This window comes from Austrofundulus limnaeus, unplaced genomic scaffold, assembly GCF_001266775.1.
Source record: "Austrofundulus limnaeus strain Quisiro unplaced genomic scaffold, Austrofundulus_limnaeus-1.0 Scaffold121, whole genome shotgun sequence".
In the NCBI taxonomy this organism is placed as follows: Eukaryota; Metazoa; Chordata; class Actinopteri; order Cyprinodontiformes; family Rivulidae; genus Austrofundulus; species Austrofundulus limnaeus.
The window spans coordinates 1003879-1013003 of record NW_013952523.1 but is presented as its reverse complement, the minus strand read 5'-3'; the positions used below and the strand labels follow the sequence as shown (position 1 = coordinate 1013003).

The 9125-nt window shown below is 37.7% G+C and overlaps 1 protein-coding gene across 2 annotated transcripts in view; it reads left to right on the top strand.

Moving 5' to 3' along the window:
* Nucleotides 1-2889: 2889 nt before the first annotated feature.
* pik3cb (phosphatidylinositol-4,5-bisphosphate 3-kinase, catalytic subunit beta) overlaps nucleotides 2890-9125 on the top strand; it is a 110622-nt gene continuing 104386 nt past the window's right edge. The window contains exon 1 of one of the 2 annotated variants that reach the window (XM_014015006.1): nucleotides 2890-3204. The gene's annotated coding sequence lies outside the window, so the exon portion shown is untranslated. The remainder of the gene's footprint in view (nucleotides 3205-9125) is intronic. The other variant, XM_014015007.1, reaches the window with a different exon arrangement.

The following is a 9125-nucleotide window of genomic DNA, read 5'->3' as shown; positions in this document are numbered from 1 at the left end:
AAGTAAGTAAGTAAGTAAGTAAGTAAGTAAGTAAGTAAGTAAGTAAGTAAGTAAGTAAGTAAGTAAGTAAATAAAAGAAGTAATAAAACCTTAAACTTGAATTTTCAAAATAAGAGATTTTTTTTTGTTTTTACTAACCAAAAAGGGGGCCAGGCAGAAAAAGCTTGGGAACTACTGGACACTAGAAATTAATAAAAAATGAATGGAAATCAATGCAAGGTCTTTTTGAAGACAGAAGAAAATAATCTATTGTTTATGTGTTTTTCAGGTGGTTATTACTACTACCGGAAATTTTTTTAGGGGAAATTGCAAAATGTAATCTTCAGATGTCTATTTTTGTGTGTATTTTGGAGTCCATGTGTTTATTTTGGTCAACTTTACAGATTTTAAACCTGACATTTTTGTGTAGTAGCAGCTTAGAATTTTTCTCAACACATATTCAGAACCCTAACAGATTGTCCAACTTTTTTCTCTTTGCCATTATTACGAAAAAAATAACTGCAATTAATTTTTAAACACTTGACTGGTTGATAGTTTTGCCAGTATTTGGATGAATTGTAGTTAATTGAGGCAATAATCCATTTGGTCGCTAGATGGCAGCAAATCTCACAACTCGCCACCAGTTTCTGCTCTGTTGTAAAATCGCTCTTTTCCATATATAAATAATCCAGTCACGCCAGTCAAAAGTGGCGTGTTTACAATCGTTTCATGGCCTTTTTATGGCAGTGATAATGACTTTGTTGCAAATTCTTTGCAGCTGAAAGACAGTCTGGTTTCTCCTAAATTAACTGCAATTAAAGCTCAAAGCAATCAGTCTGACTTTTCCTCGTTAGGAGATTAAATATTTTGTCTTAATGACTGTTTTCTAAAAGGTTTTGAACCAGTTGTACATCTTATTTACGAATCCGTTCTTGAATCAACCGGTTAACTGTTGAAATTAGTTTCAAACCGAGCAAATCTGCAAGAAAACAAGACGTGGCCTTCAGAATAAAAGCCTAAAGATAGTTTCTGTTTTATATTTTCTTACATATTTAGTAAAAACGCTGTCAGCTTACATATTGAACCAAACTAGAATCAGTTTTGATTTTGGTGTTGAATACTTTAGTCTTTTATTTGGAAAGAATATTATAAAGACTCAGAATCTGGAGTCTTCTGCTGCAACTCTCAGTGGAAGATGTGGACTTTTTTTTTGCAAACTTTTATTATTAGGCCTACACATTTAAACCTTACATTTTGATCAAGCTGATCTGACTTTTTAATATGTTCAGTTCATGCAATAAATGTGGTAAAGTTGCATACAATTATCCAGATGTTCAAAGGTCAAAGCTGCTCCTTCACTGCCTGGGTTTATTAAAATGACAATAAAATTAAGATTTTGCTCTTGCAACAGTGCAGAGACGTGTGACTGTTGCTGTTTGAAGTGTCCAACCAACGTTGAGCCAATCAGACGAGAGCACCACACTGATACAATCAACCTCATGACCCTTTTTTTCCCCTGGCTATTTTCAGTTTATGACAACTGTTTATAACAGCGAAAATACACTTCATTTAAATTATTTCTAAATTTTTATTTGAGGTCATCACATGATCTTCACTTGGTGTTTTACTAAAGTGTGGGTCTTGGGGCACCTGTGTTTGCAGTCGCATAAATGTGTCTCTACAAGACACCTGAACGCCTCATGATGTGTGTCACTGAATGTCTGATTAGACTTTACAGAATGATTTAATCAAATTACTTTTGTAGACAAATTGTGATGTATGATGAGTAAACTGAGGGCACATTTTGTGTTGTAAAGTATTTTGTATAGTTTGTTTGGCTACATGACCAAGAAACAGGTGTGTTTTTATGGAAAACCATCAAATAAAGCCACAATAACGATTAAGAGCATATAAACACCTCTTTAAATTATAGTTTATATTGTTTAAACCTATTGGAGGCCCTGGAGCAGTGTGGTTCTCCTGACTGGGCTTTCYTGAAAGCAGACAGGAAACACAGACAGGATTCCATGYAACCTTCAGGTGAAAATGAAGACCCCAAACCCAGACCCAAACCAGTGGTTATTCCGTATGTTGCGGGTGTTTCGGAGAAACTGAGACGTTTATTTTCTAAACATGATGTCCCAGTRGCTTTCAAACCCCAAAACACATTACGGCAAAGGCTGGTTCACCCCAAAGATCCGGTGCCCCGGCACAAACAGAGCAATATTGTATATGCTGTTAAGTGCCAGGAGGACTGCGACCAGTTATACATCGGGGAAACAAAGCAACCACTGTTCTAAAGAATGTCCCAACACAGACGAGCTACATCTAATGGCCAGAACTCTGCAGTTTTCACTCATTTACAGGCCAGCGGTCACTCTTTCAGAGATGAGGATGTTCTCATTCTTGATAGAGGAACGTTGGTTTGAGAGAGGAGTAAAAGAAGCCATTTTTGTGAAGAAAGACCGTCCATCATTAAACAGAGGTGGAGGCCTCCGTTTTCAGTTGCCCCCCTCCTACAGCGCAGCCATTGCCAGTATCACTCCACCCCCTGTTAACAATAAGTGTTAATTAGGTGTCAACGATAGCCATGTGATGTATCAGTACATGGAGGCAGGGCTTAAAAGCCTGAATTTTGCCTGAAACTCTCAGACTGAAGAAGTCTCTTGGAAGAGAGATGAAACGTTTCATTAGAGAAGAACCCGTCCAGAAGACCTATACAATTTTTTTTCTTTTTAATTTTTTACCTGGATTACTGAGATGCATCAGGACATTTTAAACCTATCATTAGAATCTGCGTCACATGCACACCTCCAGCTTTTAATATAAACACAGGTGTGTTTTCTCATTCATCAACATCAAAAGCGCCGAACAAAGTGACGTCAGTCCGGGTCTTTTCGTTTTATTTTATTTTGGCAGTCCTGACCGGAAGTCGCCTTGTGCTTTACTGACCTTGACGGCCGGGCTGAGAACCAGGGGGGAATGCGGCGGTGCTGGAGGAGGAGGAGGAGGCTCGAGGCTCACCTTGTGGAAATAAACAGGAAGCACACAGAAACCGCTCCACGTCCACCTGAGAGCGCCGAGTCCTCCTCCGCCGTCGAGCCGACAGACACGCACCGAGAGAGGGGCAGGAGGTGTTCAAAACACCGGGGCTGAACGCACCGAAACTTCTTGTTCGTCCGGAACGTTTCCCCGGAGCGAGCTGACACCGTGGACTGGAGGAAGGTAGGCGCTTCACGTTTCGTGTCACGACTTTTAGCGTTAATTAATTTGTCTAATTAATGTGAAAATTCAGCCTTTAGATAACAGGGACACTTCCAGAAGGTGCAACGTTCAAGACATTTAGTTTTTATAACCATGTCAGCCAATAAACAGTAAAAATGAGTCAAATATTAAGTATTGAGCTTGCATGTGTTGAACACGTCACAGTTTAAAGTGATATATCTGGATAATCCAGTTTTATTTATTTATACTCGGAGTTTCCTGTGAGTCTTTGACTACAAACTTGTAAACAAGTGAACAGCGCTGAGCTGGGTTTGTTCAGAGCTCTGAGCAGATTCCGGACTCATTAGATCCACAGCAAGGCGTTTCACTGACGGTTCTGACTTTTGAAATAAATGATCAGCTTTGTGTTTGGACAGGGTTGGCTAAAAAACGGCAGAGCTTTGTTTGATTTGAGATCTTGATGTTGTTTTGTCAGTGAGCAGTGAGGGTTGAGGCTCAGCTGTGGACGTGTGTCCTCATTGTTGAGAAACAGGGACCAGAAGAGGATGTGAAACCATAAAGACTAAATCATGTAGTCAGCTTTTATGTTACAAATCATTTCACCCTTTGGCTTTTAGTCCACTCTGAAGCCCACAGACTTGGAAGACTGGCCTGCTTTAGATCACGTGTGCTCCTAAAAACTGTTTCATTAAAACAAATATTTTTTTAAAAATAAAGAGTTGTGGTTATCTTTCCAAACTTGTCAGCTGAGGTGAGCGACTTTACACCTGAAACAGTTCAGGATTATATGGGTTTTAGTGGAGGCAGGATATCCATAACTTTCTCAAAGTTCTTTTTGTTTGGTTTGACTTCAGCTCGTACTTGTAATTGTCTTGAAAACCTTCAGAAAACTCTTTAAATCCTATTTTTATCCATTCGTTCTGTAAAACACACGTTTGCCAGAACGCAGGACTGTTTTGAAGCATTTTACAAATTGAACCTAAAAATGCTTATTATACACGCGTCAGGATTTTTTCATCACATCTCCAGACACACAGGCCCAAACCATCACACCGCCGCTCCCGTGTTCGCTGTTCTTTTACTGATTCACCATATTTTTTGCATGCTGGTTAAATCATACTTTCACCACTTTGTTCCCCTAACTTTGCCTTTTTATTACTTAGCAGGTGGCATTTTGTACCCCACGTGTTTACCATTTTGCACCTATAACCCTCTGTTGTTACATGCATAATTTATTGGAACCACATACTTTCATAAACCTACTTATCTTAAAATAGTCACAATATGTATGAATTGTTGTAATGAATATGCTTCATATAGACACCACTGACATTTAAAAAATATGCTGTTCCAATTTTTACCTGCACCTGTATGATTTATTTATTTATTTTATTTTTTTTTTTAATTTATTGTCATTTTTAGATTTTTAATGATCCTAATAAGACAGATTTTTTTCAAAGTGAACTCTGATTAAATCATCAACGTTGCATGCCAGGGGAAGTACTTTCCCCATAAACGTTGTGCCTAGGAATAGGGCTGCCACAAACGATTATTTTCATAATCGGTTAATCAACAGTTATTTTTTCGATTATTCGACTAATCGGATCATATGTTAATTGAACATAAAACATACAGCTTATCGTGCCAGAATGCAGCTGCTATTATATAACCATGGTTAGATTTTAGCTATATGCTAACTAAAAATTATTGCTGTGGAAGGTAAGTTCTGCTCTGCAGATATTGCACAGGTTTCTCTTTCATTTTCTTAAAATGATCCCACACTTTTGAGCTCCATTGTCAGGTAGCCATGATACCAGAGCCTGTCTGTATAATGTCTTGTGACGTCCACGGCCTACACCAGTTACCACTACTGTGCATGTGTGTCAAGGACAGAAAGGCAGATGTGGCAGTGGAAGGTGTCAAAGCAGTTTGGAGATAAAAACAAAGTAAAGAACAACAACAAAAAACGATTAATCGATTATTAAATTAGTCATCGATTATTTTAATAATCGATTAGTCGTCGACTAATCGTGGCAGCCTTACCTAGGAATGCAATTTATCGATTTAATAGATTGATCTAAAGTTGATTCATCTTATCGATCGACTAACGATTAATTGATAAGCGGACATTTTCCTAAAAACCTGACATTTCTCTTGAATCAAGAGTCAGTAACATGAAGGGCTAATTTTTTACATGATGAATAAAAAAAAAGTACAGGATAATTTTAACAATTCATTGTGCCAGCTGTGTGAGTAAACACTGACTGAATGAACAGAAAATTGTGGATTTCTCTCACGTTATTAAACTTTAACATATTTATAAAGTATAACAAAACAGGAATCTGTTAAATTGCTAGTTGGAAAAAAATGAAAGAATAAAATAAGTAAAACACTTAATCCACCCTGAAGATGAAAAACTACAATATAAACACAGGGTAGGGCTGGGTGATAGATAGATTTAATCGATTAATTCAAATTTGCCATTTATAAAGATTTAATTTAGGGAAAATTGAGATTTCTTACCAATACACTCTTTGGGTCTTCAGTAGCTCAGAGGTCACCCCACCTGTCCGTGAAGATGCTTGTTACATGACATGACAATATGACAGTTAGCAGAGAGGATCTACTTCCCAAAAAAGGTACTGTTTCTTCAGTTTTCTGGAACTGGTGAGGTTTTGTAACCTCAGACTTGGAGCAACAAACACCTCACTGCAACAACTGTTTCAAGACTCTTGCTACAAAAAGCAGGAGTACAACAAATTTGTTTTGACACCTGAAACAGAGGCACTTCGTTAAGTGGGAAACTAAATCGATTAAAATCAAAAATCCAATTTGGAATGAAAAAAAAAAAAAGGAGATTTGCCATATCGTCCAGCCCTAACACAAGGTAATATTTTAAGATAAAGATTAACTCAAAAACAAACTAGAAACAAAATAAAAAATATCCCTGAAAGATGTGAGATACAAATGAGTACTGGCAATTGTTTGTTTGTTTACATTCCTTCTGGTTCTATCTTAGCTGGGCTGCACAGCATGATCTGACGTCAGCTACTGTTCATTAGATTGGTTTACTGGCTGGATTACATCACACAGATTAGATTAATTTGGTGACTGTAACTTGTTTTGTTTTGTTCTTTCACACGGAGTTAAACTCAACAAGAGGAAGCTAACGTTAGCCAGAGTTAGCTTACTGTTCTGTCGTCCTGCTCTCTTGTTTGTCATACTGCTTGATGGTCCGGTACAGCCTTCTGTACTTTTCCTTCGAGTTTGGTGTAGTCCATTATTATTGTTGTGTTGCAAATAAAACTAAATAAGACTCGCCCGTTTGCGGTCCCGCCCACAGTGAGACGGCTTTCCTGCTCAATTTAACAGGGCAGAGGTAGAGTAACAACACCCTCTGCTGGATGAAGTCAAAACTACACTGAAATAAGGTATAAACAGATGTTTTCAATTAATTGAATGTAAGAAATTTTAATCTAATAAACCATTATTCAACAATTAATCGTAAGTCAATTAAATGTTTGCATCACTAGTTGTGACGCTTCGCTTGCCTAAAGTCTGGGTCCAGAATCAAATTTTCTTTAAAAATTTTGGCATCTGCAATTTTAATTTGTCTGTTTGTTGCTGGGTGAAAGTAGTGATTCCATGTTTCAGACAAATATTGTATTTTTACATTTATTAAGGTGTTTATTATTATTATTATTATTATTATTATTATTATTATTATTATTATTATTATTATTATTTGTACATCCATCAACCCATTTGAAAGTTCATTAATCCTCCATGTTGACAGTTTCATCTCGGTTACTACCATGTTTTGTGGCACAAACACACATCTTAAAGCATCTGTGTTAATAAATCAGTACTTAGACAATTTCTAATGGCCTTTCATGTTTTAATTTAGTATCTAATATTGAGCATCACTAGTAATGGTTTGGTTTTCTATTTCTGATTCTCTTTGTTCATTAATGTCTGATGAAAAAACAACAACAAAAAATACAGTTTGGTTTCTTTTTACCTGTTGGACTGAACAGCCTCTTTTCAGTTTTATTTTAACCTAAAGATGGCTTCTTTATCCACTCACATTAACACATCCGTGGACTGCATGTTCCAATGAGCAACGTCAAAAAGCTAAATTGCAAACTTAATTTCAGACGTTTCATTCAAAAGAATACCAAGAAAAAGACCTTTTCAAAGCCATACAACTAATCAGAACATGCATTTTTGACCAGCCATTTCATTAAAGCTGTTGTAGTTCAGACTCAGACTTACACTTTCAAAACCTTTCAGACTAAAGTTGTGTGTTTGTGTTCAGTTGGAAAGTTTTGCTCATAATTATCCATAATAAAAATGATTTTGTGTATTATAATTGGAGTTATTTCTGTGTATGTAAAGAAGAAGTTTGGTATGATAATGTCACAAGGAAGCATATTATCTTTCACTATATTCAAACACAGACATTTTTAAATATGCAAATATTTAACTGAGGTATTAGTATTAATGAATTTCCGCAGTATGCATCATCATAACTGGGAGTTGGATGTGTGTCACTAATGACACTTTGTTGTTTTAGTCAGGCAGTGGTCCTGGCAGCCCTGTGTGGGAAGGGGTCTGCTGTCAGGTTCCCTCTGAGGTAAAGTTGGAAAACGCTGATAAGGTGTACTGACGTCACTCTGCAGACATCAGCCAACAATGCAGCAATTTACCTCAAGCCAGATTAAGTCCTAAACCAGTGAAACTGAGTTCAGATGATTGTTCTTGTGTTTAAAAATGGAAATCACTTTCCTTTAAAGTGTAGGGTTGTTTTTCCCTGCGTGACATGGTTTATGGTTAAGCTGTATGATTATAATGGCACATAATGTTTGGCTCGAGCAGTGAGAGTGTGTTGTTGTCTCAGTGACAAACAGCTTGTTAGAATTAGTGGGCAAAGTTTTAAAACAAGAATACTTGTGGCTGAAGAGTCATACTCACTTTAAATACCAGCAGTCTGTTGGGTGTCTGATGGCAGACACCCAACATACCCAACATACATATTCTCACTCCAGTTTTAGTGAGCTTGCTGGTTTATTGGCCCCCTTCACACAGTGTGGCGTAAAAAAAATCAACCAAACATGGATTGTTGTTGTTGTAAAGTCTTACCAAGTTTTTCAGGAGTGAATAAAGAACCCAGTGGGCTTTCCATCACACATGATAAAGTGTGATGCATCCAAGAAGGTTTTAAAACTTGCAATAAGTTCTGTAGCGAGGACATAGTGGTTTGTCATCGTGGTGACAGAGTGTCATTGTTGCATCCTGACATGGTTTGAGATCGTCATGCCAGGGTGGGCACAGAGAACATGGGAGCGTGCAGGAGAACTTTTCAGAAAAACTGTTCAGTTAGAACTACGAATGGAGCAGTGTCAGTGTCCAATTTTTAATGGTCACATAGGTTATGACCATCATCGTGGGGTCACCATTTATTGTCTAACATGGCAGGAAGACGGTTCAGTGGTTAGTACCCTGCCTCACAGCAAAAAGGTCCTGTATTCGATCCCTGGTTTGGACCTGGGGTCTTTCTGTTCAGAGTTTACATGTTCTCTCTGTGCTTGTGTGGGTTTTCTCCAGGTACTCTGGTTTCCCCCACACCCCAAAAAACATGTACAATAGGTTGCCTTCAGGCCCTGGCTTCCCTCGAAAAAGAGATCTGTGATCTCAGTGGGATTTGCCTGGTTAAATAAAAATAAAATAAAACAAAAAATAACATACTGTGAAGATCTATAGCAGCTATGGGTCCACCGATTGCAGTTTTCTGGTCGAGCACCAATCTCCAAAAAGCCTGACCGGCTGATACGGATTTTTGAAAAAAACTAGATACCGCATAGCAGTAACATAATGAACCCCGCACGCACAAATACACCAGAACTCAGAAGTCTTTATTC